The sequence below is a fragment of the Chiloscyllium plagiosum genome, chromosome 44, assembly GCF_004010195.1.
Source record: "Chiloscyllium plagiosum isolate BGI_BamShark_2017 chromosome 44, ASM401019v2, whole genome shotgun sequence".
Lineage (NCBI taxonomy): Eukaryota > Metazoa > Chordata > Chondrichthyes > Orectolobiformes > Hemiscylliidae > Chiloscyllium > Chiloscyllium plagiosum.
The window spans coordinates 11,389,910-11,406,427 of NC_057753.1; the positions used below are offsets into that span (position 1 = coordinate 11,389,910).

At 46.3% G+C, this 16,518-nt stretch overlaps 1 protein-coding gene and 1 pseudogene across 2 annotated transcripts in view; one reads left to right on the forward strand and one right to left on the reverse strand.

Annotated features, from left to right (window-relative positions):
* Positions 1-16,518, reverse strand: part of LOC122543522 (zinc finger protein 229-like) — a 97,718-nt gene that overhangs the window by 76,555 nt on the left and 4,645 nt on the right. Inside the window, exons 1-2 of one of the 2 annotated variants that reach the window (XM_043682301.1) lie at positions 15,393-15,476; positions 13,443-13,729 (exon numbers count right to left, since the gene is read on the reverse strand). The gene's annotated coding sequence lies outside the window, so the exon portion shown is untranslated. Of the gene's footprint in view, positions 1-13,442; positions 13,730-15,392; positions 15,477-16,518 lie in introns of those variants that run through there. The other variant, XM_043682302.1, reaches the window with a different exon arrangement.
* The window catches only part of LOC122543515, an 87,270-nt pseudogene that overhangs the window by 45,772 nt on the left and 24,980 nt on the right, over positions 1-16,518 (forward strand).

Here is a 16,518-nt window from a genome sequence, read left to right on the forward strand (position 1 = left end):
AGCTGAAGAATTCTGACATTAGGTGTAACCACATAACTTGGCTGGAACTTATCGAAAACTAATGTCCTTTTGGATCGCCTGTAATGAGGAATTTAAAAGGTTCCTGAAGTGATGGCCAAGTATCCAATGAATTGGCAGTTAACACGGTGCAGCTGGTAAATGTTACTTGAATACAGGATCCAGTGTGAAAAAGCCTCAAGGAGGGAGATAAGAGAGTCGGGGAAATGTCACAAAGCTCCGGGGCAGGACCACAAGCCTGTCCATCTCTTTGTCATTCCATGAAACGATTAGTTTCATTGGGAATACATTGAGGTCAGCTGAAACTGTATAAGACAGTTATGGTCCAGAGAGCCAATTACAAAGGGATAACTGGGCGGCTCTGACCAATAGCAATCAAGAGGGGTCTGGGGGTGTGTGCTCTAAGTTGAAACTGTTTAAGTTAATACACCTTTTGGCTTTCGGTGTGCCTTATTGCTCTGGAGAAATGAAGCTGTACTGAAAATGAAGCTGCAATATAGATTAGCTGAAACCGCCTCCGTGACTCAGACTCTCATCAGAAAATACAAGATCTAACATTTCCCCAGGGTAGTGGAGTCCAGAACTAGAGGTTATAATGTTCAGGTGAGATTTAACAGGGACCCAAGGGGTGGCGCGTGTGTGGAACGAGTTGCCAGAGGAAGTGCAGGATAGAAATTCATAACAGACTGTTCTAGTCCAGGAACATCTATGCCCTCTCTCATTCACTAAAAGCTATAAAGCTCCATCCCACACCCTCTTCCCTCCATTCTCACTCTGCTGTACCTAATATCCCTCCCCATTCTCCTGCAGGGTCTGACTGACAGACCCACACTCACCTCCTTCCCATCCTGGATACACAGTGTATGAATTATAACCAATCATGTTTCAGTAGAGCATAATAAAAGGAGCAGAAATGGGCCATTCAGCCCATTGGGTCTGCTCCATCATTCGATCATGGCTGATATGTTTCACAACCTCATGCTCCTGCCTTCTCCCTGTAACCCTTGATCCCTTCACTAATCAACAACTGATCTATCTCTGTCTCAAATGGCTTGCCCTCCACATCCCAACCCCACCCCCACCTCGGTGAGTGTTACAGATTAACCACTGTCTGGCTGAAGAAATTCCTCCTCACCTCAGGGCCCTCCCTTCACTCTGAGGCTGCGCTCTCAGGTCCTGGGTCTCTCCTACAAGTGAAAACATCTTCTCCACATCCACTCTATCCAGGCCCCTCAGTCTCCTGTGAGACTCAACCTCTCCCCCTCCATCCTTCTAAATGCCACCTCATCCAGACCCAGAGTCCTCAAACGCTCCTCATTTGGCAAGCTCTTCAACCCCATGGTCATTCTTGTAAACCTCCTCAGATACGGAGCCCAAAACTGCTCACAATGTTCCAAATGTGGTCTGACCAGAGCCTTATACAGCCTATGCAGTACATCCCTGCTCTTGTATTTTAACCCTCTTAACAGTGAATGCTAACATTGCGTTTGCCTTCCTAACTGCTCACGGAACCTGCTGGTTAACATTAAGAGAAACCTGAGCTGGGTCTTCCAAGTCCCATTGTGTTTCACATTTCTGAAGTCTTTCCCATTTTGAAAATAGTCTCTGCTTCTCATCTTCCCACCAAAGTGGATAACCTCACATTTTGCCACATTGTATTCCATCTGCCCCTTCTCTGGCCATTCTCCTGGCCTGTCCATGTCCTTCTTTCAGCTTCCCTACTTCCTCAATGCTCCCTGTCCCTCCACCTACTGTTGTGTTATCTGTGTTAGACAACAATGCCCTCAGTTCCCTTTGTCCAGATTGTTTGCACCTAACATGAAGAGTTGAAGTTCTAGCACACACCCCTTCTGGAATTCCGCTTGCCCCGTCCTGAAAAAGACCCCTTTATCCCCAACTCTCTGTCTTCTGACAGTCAGCCAATCCTCTATCCGTGCCAGTACCTTGCCCCTAACACCAAGGACTCATCCTATTGAGCAGCCTCCTGCATGGCATTTTGTCAAAGGCCTTCTGGAAATGCAAATCGGTCATGTCCATTGGCTTTCCTTTGTCTAACTTATTCTTCGAGGAGAAAGTGAGGACTGCAGATGCTGGAGATCAGAGCTGAAAATGTGTTGCTGGAAAAGCGCAGCAAGTCAGGCAGCATCCAAGGAACAGGAGAATCGACGTTTCGGGCATAAGCCCTTCTTCAGGAATGTTCATTAAAACATAATCAAGTTTAAAGATTTAATATCATGCATGTACACTATCTTTGCCCCTCATAATATCTTATCCTTCTAAAGAAGTCCTTCAAAAATTCCTGAAGAAGGGCTTATGCCCGAAACGTCGATTCTCCTGTTCCTTGGATGCTGCCTGACCTGCTGCGCTTTTCCAGCAATACATTTTCAGCTCTAACTTATTCTTTACCTGCTCAAATAATCCTAACAGATTAATCAGACAATGACCTCCTCTTGTCAAAGCTGTGCAGACTCAGTCCTGTTTTACCACGCAATAAATACTTTGCACTCTTACCCTTCATAATGTCTGTTCAGTTTACACATTTTACCATAAAGAAGCTGTTCTGTTCATTAAAACATAATCAAGTTTAAAGATTTAATATCATGCATGTACACTATCTTTGCCCCTCATAATATCTTATCCTTCTAAAGAAGTCCTTCAAAAAGATTAGCACAAGGTATGAAACTGTGCGACTGCATCAAGTAAAGGAGTTAGTAAGAATGAGAAAGGAGCAGCTAAATATCTAAACCTACTCATGCAACAGTCAAGAAGGCACAACAATGCCTTTTCTTCCTCAGGAGGCTTAGGAAATTCGGCATGTCCATAAGGGCCCTCACCAACATTTACAGATGCACCATAGAAAGCATTGTATCTGGGTTCATCACGGCCTGGTACAGCAACCGCTCTGCCCAGGACCGGAAGAAACTACAGAAGGTTGTGTGCACAGCACAGTCCATCCTGGAAGCCAACCTCCCATCCGTGGAATCGATCTACACTTCTCGTTGCCGCAGAAAGGCTGCCAACATCATCAAAGACCATTCCCACCCCCACTACACCCTCTCCCGCCTGGCAGAAGATTCAGAAGCTTGAACACATGCACCAGGTTCAATAATAGCTTCTTCCCTACCATCATTGACCTCTCAAATGTCAAATCTAATGTTGACCTTGCCTTTGTGCACCTTCTGTGCAACCTTGCGTTTTGCCTCACTGTCTCTAAGAACTGTATGACCTACATGTCCTTGTTTGCTAAGGTCTGACTGTACTGCTCACAAAACCAAACCTTTGTCTGAACTTGGGTACATAGAACATAGCTCAGCACAATACAGGCCCTTCAGTACTCAATGTTGTGTTGGCCTTTTATCCTACTCTAAGATCAGATTAACCTACAAAGCCTTCATTGTACTAACTTCCACATACCTATCCAAGAGTTGCTTAAATGTCCCTAATGTATCCGACTCTCCTACCACTGCTGGCAATGTGTTCCATGCACCCACCACTCTCTGAGTAAAAACCCTACTCTGACATCTCCCCTAAACCTTCCTCCAATAACCTTAAAAATATGCCCCCTTATAATAGACATTTCTGCCAAGGCTAACCACTCTGTCTATGTGTCTCAATATCTTATACACCTCTATCAAATCACCTCTCAACCTTCTTCGCTCCAATGAGAAAAGCCCCAGCTCCGTCAACCTTTCTTCATAAGACATGCCCTCCAGTCCAGGCAGCATCCTGGTAAATCTCCTCTGCACCCTCTCTGAGCTTTCACATCTTTCCTGTAATGAGGCGACCAGAACTGAACACAATATTCCAAGTGTGGTCTAACCAGGACTCTATAGAGCTGCAGCATAACCTCACAGCTCTTAAACTCAATCCCCTTGCTAATGAAAGCCAACACACCATATGCCTTCTTAATAACCCTATCAACTTGGTAACAACTTTGAGGGATCTGTGGGCATGGACCCCAAAATCCCTCTGTTCCTCCACACTGCCAAGAATCCTGCCTTTAACCTTGTATTCTGCATTCAAATTTGACCTTCCAAAGTGATGGTTGAGCACCATCTGCCACTTATCAGCCTAGTTTGGCATCTTGTCAATAGCTTGTTGCAACCTACAACAGCCCTCCATACTATCCACAATTCCTCCAACTAATTGTGGTACATGTGGCAATAAATCAAATCAAATCAACAAGCTCTCACAAGAGCCCTCAGAGGGAATCTGACCTGTTTCTCATGCCGATTCAACATTCTTGCATCTGTCCTGATGGCAGATCAAGAGGCCATCCTTTTTGACAGACAAATACATGTGTCAAGCTGAGGAAACAAAGCCTGTCAATCTCTATAATGAACACAGATCTCAACCAACCTGTTCCAGAGTCTGTCCCCTCCCCTGGATTGACTTCCTTTCCCTCCAGCTCCTACAAACCAACAGTTGAACTCCAGGATGAGAAAAGGAAGGGAAGGTGAGAAAAGAGAGACATTGGAGGGAGGAACTTGCAGTCTGAGGTGAAGCTCAATCTTCATTCAGAGAGGAGCAGCAGCTTCAGGAGCTCATGGTCCAATGTCCGCATTCAGACAATAAGAGGGCCTTGATTGGCGGGAGGACCAGTGCTCTCCGGTCCTCCAGGGTTTTCTATTGGTTATCTCCGCTTCCATCAGAACAATAAGGGGCATAGAACCACACCGATCTCACATGTGCACTTGCAGCACCCTCACCGCTTTCACTGGTACTGCCTGCGGCCCATAGAGCGGTGTCTGGAGTGCATGGGATTGTGGGAGGTAAAGCTGCCATTACCCTCTATCTCCAGTACCACACGACCGCACTGGATTAAAGTAATGAAAGCAAGTGTCCCATCTACCTTCTTAACCTTCCTATTCACGTGTTAGTGAAGTACACACGAGACAATCTTTAATTGATTTTAGATTTGAAACACTACAGATGTTTAACTGTAAACTCTATTTTCACTTCAATACATCACTCTTTATCTGTCCTCAAATAATGACCGAATCAATACTCTCCATCTCTCCCTCCTTAACGCTGATTTTTATTTTAGTTTTCAGACTCTGTTTCCATAATTTATTAAAAGTTACTAGTGGTACAGGGGCATCGCTGGCTGGACAGCATTTAGTTCCCTTTGAGAAGGTAGTGGTGAGCTGCCTTCTTGAACCGCTGCAGTCCTCGCGCTGTACGGTGACCCACAATGCCACAAGGGGAGCGAAATCCCAGGATTTTGACCCAGCAAGACTGAAGGAAGAACAATATATTTTCAAGTCAAGATGGTGAGTGGTTTGGAGGGGTACTTGCAAGTGGTTGTGTTCCCAAGTATCTATTGTCCTGGCCCTTTGAGATGGAAGTGGTTGTTCATTTAGAACATATTGTTTAAGGATCTTTGGTGGCTTTCTGCGGTGCATATTGGAATACATGTGTCAAGCTGAGGAAACAAAGCCTGTCAATGTTGATAATGAACACAGATCTCAACCAACCTGTTCCAGAGTCTTGGAAGAGGGAGTCGAAGGGTGGGTCAGTAAATTTGCAGACGATACGAAGATTGGTGGAGTTGTGGATAGTGCGGAGGGCTGTTGTCAGCTGAAAAGGGACTTAGATATGATGCAGAGCCGAAAATGTGTAGCTGGAAAAGCGCAGGTCAGGCAGCATCCAGGGAACAGGAGAATCGACGTTTCGGGCATAAGCTCTTCTTCAGATATGATGCAGAGCTGGGCTGAGGAGTGGCAGATGGAGTTCCACCCTGTCAAGTGTGAGGTTGTCCATTTTGGAAGGACAAATAAGAATGCGGAATACAGGGTTAATGGTAGGGTTCTTAGTAAGGTCTACGTTCATAGATCTTTGAAAGTTGCCACTCAGGTGGATAGAGCTTGTAAGAAGGCCTATGGTGTATTAGCATTCATTAGCAGAGGGATTGAATTCAAGAGTCGTGATGATCAGAGGCATAGATAGAGTAGACAGTCAGAAACTTTTTCCCCGGGCACAACCGAGTGTTACAAGGGGACATAAATTTAAGGTGAAGGGTGGAAGGTATAGGGGAGATGTCAGGGGTGGGTTCTTTACCCAGACAGTGGTGGGGGCATGGAATGCGCTGCCTGTGGGAGTGGCAGAGTCAGAATCATTGGTGACCTTTAAGCGGCAATTGGATAGGTACATGGATGGGTGCTTAAGCTAGGACAAATGTTCAGCACAACATCATGGGCTGAAGGGACTGTTCTGTGCTGTATTGTTCTATATTGTAGATGGTACACTACTGCTTCTGAACATTGGTGGCAGAGGGAGTGGGTGCATGTGGATATGGTGTCAATCAAGCAGACTACTTTGTCCTGGATGGTATCAAGCTTTTTGAGTGCTGTTGAAGTTGCATTCATCTAAGCTAGTGGGACAGTATTTTGTCACACTGCTGACTTGTGCCTTTCAAAGATGGACAGATTTTGGGGAGTCAGGAGGTGAGTTACTTGCCACAGTATTCCTGGCCTCTGACCTGCTCTTGTAGTCACTTTGGTGAGTCTAGTTGAGTTTCTCCTCAATGGTAAACCCCAAGGATGTTGATAGTGGGGTATTTAGTGACAGTAACACCAATGAATGTCACGGGGCAGTGGTCAGATTATCTATTTTGGGATGTTATGATCCGGGTTAAACCCTCCTGCTTAATTTAAACCAGCAACACAGAAAAAAATTATCCCACGCTGTAATCTGTGAAAATTCAAAAGGCCAAGAACTATTTAAAGGAAAAATTAACCATTTTATTTCTTAAAGTATAACAGAGAACCATTAACTATCAACTATTTACAACTTCTTCCTCTATCCTGTCTTTTACCTTCCCTTCTATAGTACTTATCCAATAAAATCTCCCAATTGAGATTTATCAAAAATTTAAGTTTTGAAAACCAGCCAGCTGTCAAATCTTCTATTTGGATCTTCCTGTGTCTTCTTTTCTTCTTGGGAGATTCTGCTTCACAGGTCACAAATTGATAAAGGTACCTTTAAGAGAGGTATTCTCCAGCAGTCTGCAGATGTCGTTAGCTTGGCAGTTTCCCTGGTCTTATGCCCCCAAAGAATTGGATTGTGTCATTGGCTTTTAAGATTTTCAATATACTAAATTCAAACTTGATTGGAGTTTGGTTTTTTTTGGAGTGTCATTTAACTGAATGGCTTAATTCAAATCTGATTTGTTGTTTCCAGGCAACCCAGCTAATTTCAGTTTCAACCAAGTATGACATTGTTACTTTATTCAGAACGCTTGATGCTGTCAGGTAGCTCTGCGGCCTTTTAACTCTCTTAAAGTTACAGTACCCCCACATCTTTGTAACAGGGATGAGTCATTGCTTGGATGTATGTTACTTGCTACTCATCAGCCAATTGGATATTGTTAAGATCTTGTTGCATTTGAAACTGAACTGCTTCAGGATGTGAGGAGTTGTGAATAGTGCTCAATGTTGTGCAATTATTGGTGAATATTTCCACTTCTGACCTTATGATGGAGGAAGGTCATTGATGAAGCAGCTGAAGATGGTTGGGTCTCGAACAATACCCTAAGGGACTCCTACAGAGACGTCCTGTAGCTGAGATGACTGACCTTTAACAACCATAGCCATGACTTAACCAGTAAGACACACCAACAATATTTCAAAACTAATTGAAGAAATATGTATGAGATGCCCCTCTTCTGGGTGTCTCCAGTGCCAGCTTTTCTGTTCGAGAAACAATCTGATAAGTGTTGACTTTCATCTGGGCAGTTTCCTTTCTCTCCAACATTTGTTTCACGTTAGCAAGATCAATCCTTCTTCACTTTTCGGGAGAATGTAATATGCTTAATATCTGTGAACATTCCGTGGGAAAACTGTAGTCCGCCAGCTATAGAGAATTTCTCTGAAAATATTTGACAAATGTCCTGCTTCCACAAGACCCAGTGTTCCCAAAGTTAAAATACTTTTAACAGCCCCTTTAGATTTTCCAGAATTCTCAGGAAAGGGGGACATGTGCCACTTTTACCCACCACAAATCTCCTGAAACTGGGTGTACTAACAAAAATCCAGGCAGGAAGATTATCAGTTAAAAAAAAAGTCTGGTTTCAGACATAGAGTTATCGAATTATAGAGTCACACCGCACAGAAACAGATCCTTCGGTTCAACTCATCCATGCTGACCAGATATCCCAATCCGACCCAGTCCCAATTTCCAGCATTTGGTCCATATAAACCCAAATTATTCAGCCAGATGTCTTCTAAATAATTGTACCCATCTCCACAACTTCCTCTGGCAACTTGTTCCACACACACAGATGAAAATGTTGTCCCTGAGGTCCCTTTTAAACCTTCTCCTTCTCACCTTAAAGATATGCCCTCTAGTTTTGGACTCCCCCATCTTGGGGAAAAAGACATTGGCTATTCACTCTCTCCATGCCCCTCATGATTTTATAAACCTCCATGAGGTCATCCCTCAGGCTCTGATGCTCCAGGGTGAAAAATCCCCAGCCACTCACTATAACTCAAAACCTCCAGTCCTAGCAACATCCCTGTAAATCTTTTGTGCATCGTCTCAAGTTTAACAGGGTTCTTCCAAATGAATGGTGACCAACCTTCTGCACAGTCTCACCAATGTCCTGTACAGACACAACATGACATCCCAACTCCTATACTCAAAACTGTGACCCATGAAAGCAAGCACTTTCTTGCTTTCACGTCTTCTCATGATTCCACTTTCAAGGAATTAAGCGAGTGCCCTTCTGGGACTATTTGTTCAGCAACACTCTACAGGGCTCTACCATGCACTGTGTAAGTCTGTCCTGCTTAGTCTTCTCCAATTTTCTTCCATTTTCCCACACAGCCTTGTCTTGTTGACTTTGTCTGAGCAGAGTGAACACTTTCTCTTTTTCACAGCCTCATTAACACCCATACAATATCTCAATCGCTCCTTCACCATCGTTAGCAATCTATGCCTTTGGCTCTGGGTACTCTCACCGTGTGCTCCCCTCGCTCTTACTCCCCACTCGGTCTTCAGCATTTTCCAACCCCTTTCAGTTCTGAACAAGAGTGAAATCAGACTCTAGACATTAACTGTTCCTTGCTCCACACACATTTCCTGATCTGAAGACTTCGTCCAGCACACAAGGATAGAAATGTCAGTATCTATTTCTCCAAATGTCATGTTTGATTTGCCCATGACACATTCCTTGAATTTGGAGTGTTCAATTGTAGTGTTTAATTAGGGTCCATCAAAAGCTTGTCTTGTCCTAGTGCAGAACCAACTCAACTGACTGAACAAGCTGCACAGTTCTCTGTAAGCTCTTTAGATGTGACATCCTCTCTCTCTCGTTAATCCAAACGAGGACTACAGAGACAGGAAGTACCATTCTCTCTAAACACTATTGCTGATCCACAGTTATTCCAGACTTACATGCGTAACATCTAAACCTAAATAGTTAATGTTCCTCAGCCTGAACTCCCACAAAGTATAGAATGGCTTCAGCACAGAAGGAACATGCTCTACTGGAATGATGTCTGTTCTTAAATTCCACATTAAGTTTATTATTGTATTAATCTGTTATAAATGCTGTATGTTTTTGAAAGGCACAGAGAGGCATATTTCTTCTGGAACCCTATTAGAGATTTCTGATCACAGAATCATACAGTACAGAAAAGGCTCTTTGGCCCATCAAGTCTGTAATACCAAGAATATATTATCACTTACACTAGAGTCATGGAGCTGTACAGCATGGAACCAGACCCTTTGGTGTCCAAAACTAGAGGGCATAGATTGAAGGTGGGCGAGGAAGGGGACCTAAGGGACAACGTTTTCACACAGAGTCGTGCTTGTATGGAATGTCCTGCCAGAGGAAGTGGTGGAAGCTGGTACAATTACATTTCAAAGGCATCTGGATGGATACATGCATTGACAGAGATATGAGTCAAATGGGACAAGATTAATTTAGGATATCTGGACCATGTTGGACTGTGTCTGTGCTGCACAGCTCTATGGTGGGGACATAACCTATACCCACATTCCCCCCTCCATCCTACCACTTGTGTGGCTCAGACCCTGGGAACATCAGTGGGTCAGCAGACCCTAACAATTTCTAAATACCCCCAGGCATTTCTCGCAAAAGCCACTTGGATTGTAAGCTGTCGTCAGAAACTTTAGTTTTCCTTTTTGTCCGACCTTCAGCACTGGACAAGCACGGTCTGTTCCCGTCGTGGGATCGTGTTCATATAGCGACCAAAATCAGTGAGTGGTGAAAATAGCCTCTTTATTCAGCAACTACAAGGAGTACAAGTTTGTGGTGGTGATGGACTCCTGAAATACCGTCCTTACAGCAGCCTCTTTACACACAGTTCTGACATATATTAAAATTCTATCACTCTGGAGTTACATTGTTTTATCTATTGTACACAGAGGCTTGGGTGACGTCTGTCCTGGGGAAACAGAAGATGGTTTAAACGTGTGCTAAATACTGCCTGCTACTCCCAATAGGATTGAGAGTGTCTGTGTGGTCTGCTGCATAATTCAAAGGAGTTAGTCCTTTTGTCTTTTAAGTTAGCAAATGTCAGTAAAAAAATCCTGGGCCTGTATGATCTAAATACATTAGAGATTGTACCTTCACTGAATAAAAGAATAAAGGATATTAAACAGCTTACCCCGGCTGGATTGTTTACTATTTGCCAGCATGAATTTCATTCATTTATGCAATTTCATGGAAGCACAGTCTAAGTTTCTTAAAGAGGATAGTGGCTACGAGTTGGAGAAAACGTTTGATGTTCTGTATCTATTCGGGTCCCGAGAGATGGATGGTAAGGGCCGATTAATATTATAATCGTTTGTGGAGACTTGGTGGTGCTTTGAATATGTTCTGATATTAAGTTATTCAGAGTTAGCTTTTGACGTAGAAATAGACCTAAACACTGCTTGTAACAAGAGGTGATAAGGATTGAAGGTGTGAAAAAGCAGGAATGAGTTGAAAAGAGTATTTTAATTTAGTCTATCTTGCAATAGTAAAATATACTACAAAAGTACAGTTTTATGAATGAAGGAATAAAACCGCGTTATAGGAAGGAGTTATGAATGAAGAAATGTGGTGTTATTAGATAATGAGCTATTGTCAGCAAGTTAGTAAAGACCGATGTAAATATAAAGTGTTTGTGAGTGGGTTAGCAAGAGACCTATAATACAATATCTCACACCATGTTACCGTCCTGACAGCTTTGCGGGGAAGGGAGTAACTGGAGCCAATCTTAACATGGGGTAGATTTCTTCATAGAGTCAAACATGACCGTTATACACCTCCACTGCATGTTCCAAATTAGTAAGTGTGTCCTAATCGGTCCTCAACTGACCAGTGAATGTATGCCCTCTTGAATACTAATACAAAGAATCCAAGTGTTCTCTCCTCAGTGTGACTGGATTGGTGTCTGAGCAGATGGGATGGCTGACTGAATCTCTTCCCGCACACGGAGCAGGTGAATGGCCTCTCCCTGGTGTGGACCCGCTGGTGCGCCAGTCGTGTAGACGACGTATCGAATCCCTTCCCGCACTTGGAGGAGGTGAGAGGCCACTCCCCGGTGTGAATGTGCTGGTGCTTCCGCAGGGAAGACGAATCAATGAACCCCTTCCCGCAGGCGGAGCAGATGAACAGCCTCTCCGGTGTGGACCTGCTGGTGTGTCAGCACGTTGGAGGAGTTAGCGAATCCTTTCCCACACTTGGAGCAAAAGAATGGCCTCACCCCGGTGTGGACCCACTGGTATTTCCGCAGGGAAGATGGAACACTTTCCCGCACACGGAGCAGGAGAATGGTCGCTCTCTGGTGTGGATGCGCTGGTGTCTCCACAGTGCACACTCAGAGTCGGTGAACGGCCTCTCCCCGGTGTGAAGCCGCTGGTGGATGAAGGCGAGGGAGAATGTGATAGGTCAGAGGAGGGAAGAGATGGACAGGTCTGGAGGGTGGTGGCGAGTTGGAGGCTTGGGACTGGAATAATGTGGGGAGAGGGGAATGAGGAAGCTGTTGAAATCCACATTTATCCCGTGTGGTTGCAGGGTCCCAAGTCTAAATATGAGGTGTTCCTCTTCCTGGTGCGGATGGTAACAGTTTGGCAGTGGAGGAGGCCCAGAACCTGCATGTCCTTGACAGAGTGGGAGGGGGAGTTGAAGTGTTCAGCCACGGGGCGGTGGGGTTGGTGGGTGCGGGGGTCCAAGAGATGTTCTCTGAAATGACTCGCAAGAAGACGCCCTGTCTCCCTGATGTAGAGGAGCCCACATCGGGTGCAACAGATGCAATGTCATCTACTGTGGACCCGCTGGTGTTTCTGCAGGACGGAGGACTGAGTGAACCCCTTCCCGCACACGGAGCAGGTGAACGGCCTCTCCCCAGTGTGGACCCGCTGGTGTCTCTGCAGGTTGGAGGACTGAGTGAACCCCTTCCCGCACACCGAGCAGGTGAACGGCCTCTCCCTGGTGTGGACCCGCTGGTGTTTCTGCAGGGCAGATGAATGGGTGAACCCCTTCCCACACACGGAACACGTGAACGGCCACTCCCCGGTGTGGAGGTGCTGATGTGTCAGCAGATCGGACGAATTAGTGAACCCCTTCCCACACAGTGAGCAGGTGAACGGCCTCTCCCCACCGTGGACCCACTGGTGCTTCTGCAGGTTGGAGAACTGAGTGAACCCCTTCCTGCAGACAGAGCAGGTGAATGGCCTCTCCCTGGTGTGGACCCGCTCGTGTCTCCGCAGGGCAAATGAACGGGTGAAGCCCTTCCCGCACGCAGAGCACGTGAACGGCCACTCCCCAGTGTGGAGGTGCTGGTGCATCAGCAGGTCGGATGAATTAGTAAATCCCCTCCCGCATATGGAGCAGGTGAATGGCCTCTCCCTGGTGTGGACAAGCTGGTGTTTCCACAGGGCGGATGAATTGGTGAAGCCCTTCCTGCACACAGAGCAGGGGAAAGGTCTCTCCCCGCTGTGTACCCACTGGTGGGTCAGCAGTTTAGATGACTGAGTGAACCCCTTCCCACACTCAGAGCAGGTGAATGGCTTCTCTCCTGTGTGGACCCGCTGGTGCGTCTGCAGGTTGCCCATTCGCGTGAACCCCTTCCCACACACTGAGCAGATGAACGGCTTCTCCCCCGTGTGGATCCGCTGGTGTGACTGCAGATGGCCAATCTGACTGAATCCCTTCCCGCACACGGAGCAGGTGAATGGCTTCTCCCCAGTGTGGACCCGCTGGTGTCTATGCAGGGTGGATGAGTTGGTGAAGCCCTTCCCGCACACAGAGCAGGGGAACGGTCTCTCCCTAGTGTGACCGCACCGATGGCATTCAAGCAACGACAGCAATTCAAATTCCTTCCCACAGTCCCCACATTTCCACGGTTTCTCCATCACGTGGGAATCCTCGTCTCTCTCCAGCTTCGACAATCAGTTGAAAGACTACTCACCCACACAATGTGTTCTGTCTCTTGCTGCTGCGAATGGGGTGTTGCTATTTCAGACTGCGTAACCGATTGAAGCTCTTCCCACAGTCAGTTCACTGGGACACTCTCAGTCAGGTCTGTGTGCCTCAGTCTCACTGATATTTGAAACCTTTCGAAGCAGGCAGGACAGAAGAGAATTAAAAAATCCTGCAAGATTCAAAGGCTGATGAGACTCCCGTGCCAATGAATTGATTGTCTCTATCGGATCTTGTTTTGAGATTTCTGGCTGCAATTCCTTCCTTTCTCGTATCCTGTAAAAGGAGATTACACAAGATAGAAACTCCAAAACAGACAGTTCTGGTTCTTGTGGAACGTTCTTTCTCCTCTCCTTCCCTCAAAATTGTGGATCTCAACACTACAGTTTCCCTCCATTCTCACTCTGCTGTTCCTATTACTGCCCCACTCCAAATTCTCCTAAAAATACTGAAAAATGTTGACTGACAGTTCTTTGCTTGCATCGTCCTGCCCTGAACACAGTTTGTCACAGATTGGACCATTCAGCTCATGGGGTTTGCTCTGCAATTCCTTAAGATCATGTCTGTTCTGCTGTGGCCTTATCTCCATTTCCGACCGGTTCTCCATACCCTTCCATCTCCCTGTCACTCAAAACTATGTTCAATTCAGCCTTGAATACTTTCCATGAACCAGTCTCCATTACTCTTGGTGGGGGAGCATTCCACCAGCTAACAAGAGAGAATAAATTGCTCATTTCCACCAGATATGGGAGAGCCCTTATTTTTAATCTGTGTCAGTGAGTTCGAGATTCTCTAACAAAGAAGTATTTTAACCAAATCTGTCCTGACAAGCCCCCCTCAGAATTCTATTAGTTTAAATAAGGTCACCTCTCAGTCATCTAAACCCAAGGACTAGAGACTCATCTGCCATAAGGAAAGGGTGGGACCTTTTTCACTGGAGCATAGGAGATGAGCGGGCACCTGATAGAAGTTTATAAAATAATGAGGTACAGATGCAGTTGATGGGTGCTTTCTCTTCCCTAGAATGGGGCATTTCAAGACTGGGTGGCACATTTTTCAGGTTTTTAAAAAACATAGATGGTTCATGTGTGGTTTGAAATTCCCAAGGAAGAGGTGGGATACGGGTACAACTGCAACATTTAAAAGTAATTTGGATAGGGGATTGATTAGGAAAGGATTGGAGGTATAAAGGCCAGGAGCATGCAGGTGAGGACGAGTTAGTTTGGGATCATGTTGAGCATGGACTGGTTGGATTGAAGATTCTGTTTCTATGGTGTATGACTATGACTCTACAACTGTACTGCCAAGCAGCTAGTGATAATATGCCATCCTGTTAAATGTTAACCATCTCCTGGGGAAGACAGCCCCTTTCATTGACAGCATTAACCAAACAAATGAATCGATCAAGTTAAGGAAGCGAAGCCTGTCAATGTCTACAATAGAGAGACCAAATCAACCGTTGTTTAGATCAGAGTGTTGCTGGAAAAGCACAGCAGGTCAGGCAGCATCCGAGGATCAGGAAAATCGAAGTTTCGGGCAAAGGTCCTTCATCAGGAAGAGAGGGGGGCGGAGATGACGACCTGGGGGTTGCAGAGAGAGAGAGAGAGAGAGAGAGAGAAAGAAAGAAAGAGAGACTTCTTCAAGGCAGGCATCCTTGCAAGAGGATTCGCAGTAGGGTTAAAATCAACTAGGTAAAAACAAGGATTGCAGATGCTGGAAACCAGAGTCTGGATCAGAGTGGTGCTGGAAAAGCACAGCAGGTCAGGCAGCATCCGAGGGGCAGGAAAATCGACGTTTCGGGTAAAAGCCCTTCAATCAGGAAGATGCAGGAAGACCAAGTCAACCGTCCGAGCCTGCCCTCTCCCTGTATTCATTTGCTTTCAATTCATGAAAATGAGCATTTTAAGCCCAGGCTGAGAACAGAGAGTGCTGTGCTCACCGATGTTGGACAGAGGAAGTAAGTTGCAGTCTGGGGTGAGGCTCAATCTTCATTCAGAGAGAGAGGAGCAGCAGCAGCTCATGTTCCAACTTCCGCATTCAGGCAATGGGTGGCTCTGATTGGCAGGAGGACCAGATTACTTCTGGTCCTCCGAGGATTGGCAATTGGCTCACAATGGTCTTGTGTGACGCACGGGCGGTTGGCCATTAGGAGGGCAAGCGGTTTGGTACACGGGCTCGTCACTGGCCGGCTCCGTGAAGCCCCCGCCCCTTACCGTTGACGTCACAATGCGGATGCAGCCCTGTCAGTTTCAGAGTGAAACTCCGCCCCCTCTGGGCAACATCTGGGAGCAAAGCAATGTCTCCCCCCTTTTCCACTCCTCATCCTGGGAGGAAACACTGTTCATTTGTAGCAGCTCGGTAAAAACAATGACTGCAGATGCTGGAAACCAGAATCTGGATCAGAGTGGTGCTGGAAAAGCACAGCAGGTCAGGCAGCATCCAAGGGAGAGTATTAATGCAGTTGTTGAACTGCATCCGCTGCAGCCGGTGTGGCCTCCTCTATATTGGGGAGACAGGCCGCCTACTTGCGGAGCGATTCAGAGAGCACCTCTGGGCCACCCGGACGAACCAACCCAACCACCCTGTGGCACAGCATTTCAACTCCCCCTCCCACTCCACCGAGGATATGCAGGTCATTGGACTCATCCACCGCCAAACCACAACAACCCGACGGTCGGAGGAGGAGCGTCTTATCTTCCGACTGGGAACCCCCCAACCGCAGGGGATGAACTTGGACTTCACCAGTTTCTTCATCCCCCCTCCCCCCACCTTGTCTCAGCCGGATCCTTCCAGCCCGGCACCGCCTTCCTGACCTGCAGTCTTCTTCTTGACCTCTCCGCCTCCACCCTACTCCGACCTATCACCCTCACCTTGACCTCTTTCCACCTATCACATTTCCAACGCCCCTCCTCCAAGCCCCTCCTCCCTACCTTTTATCTTCTCCTGCTGAACACTCTCTGCTCATTCCTGAAGAAGGGCCTGTGCCCGAAACGTCGAATCTCCTGTTCCCTGGATGCTGCCTGACCTGCTGTGCTGTTCCAGCAATAAAGTTTCAACTTTGATAT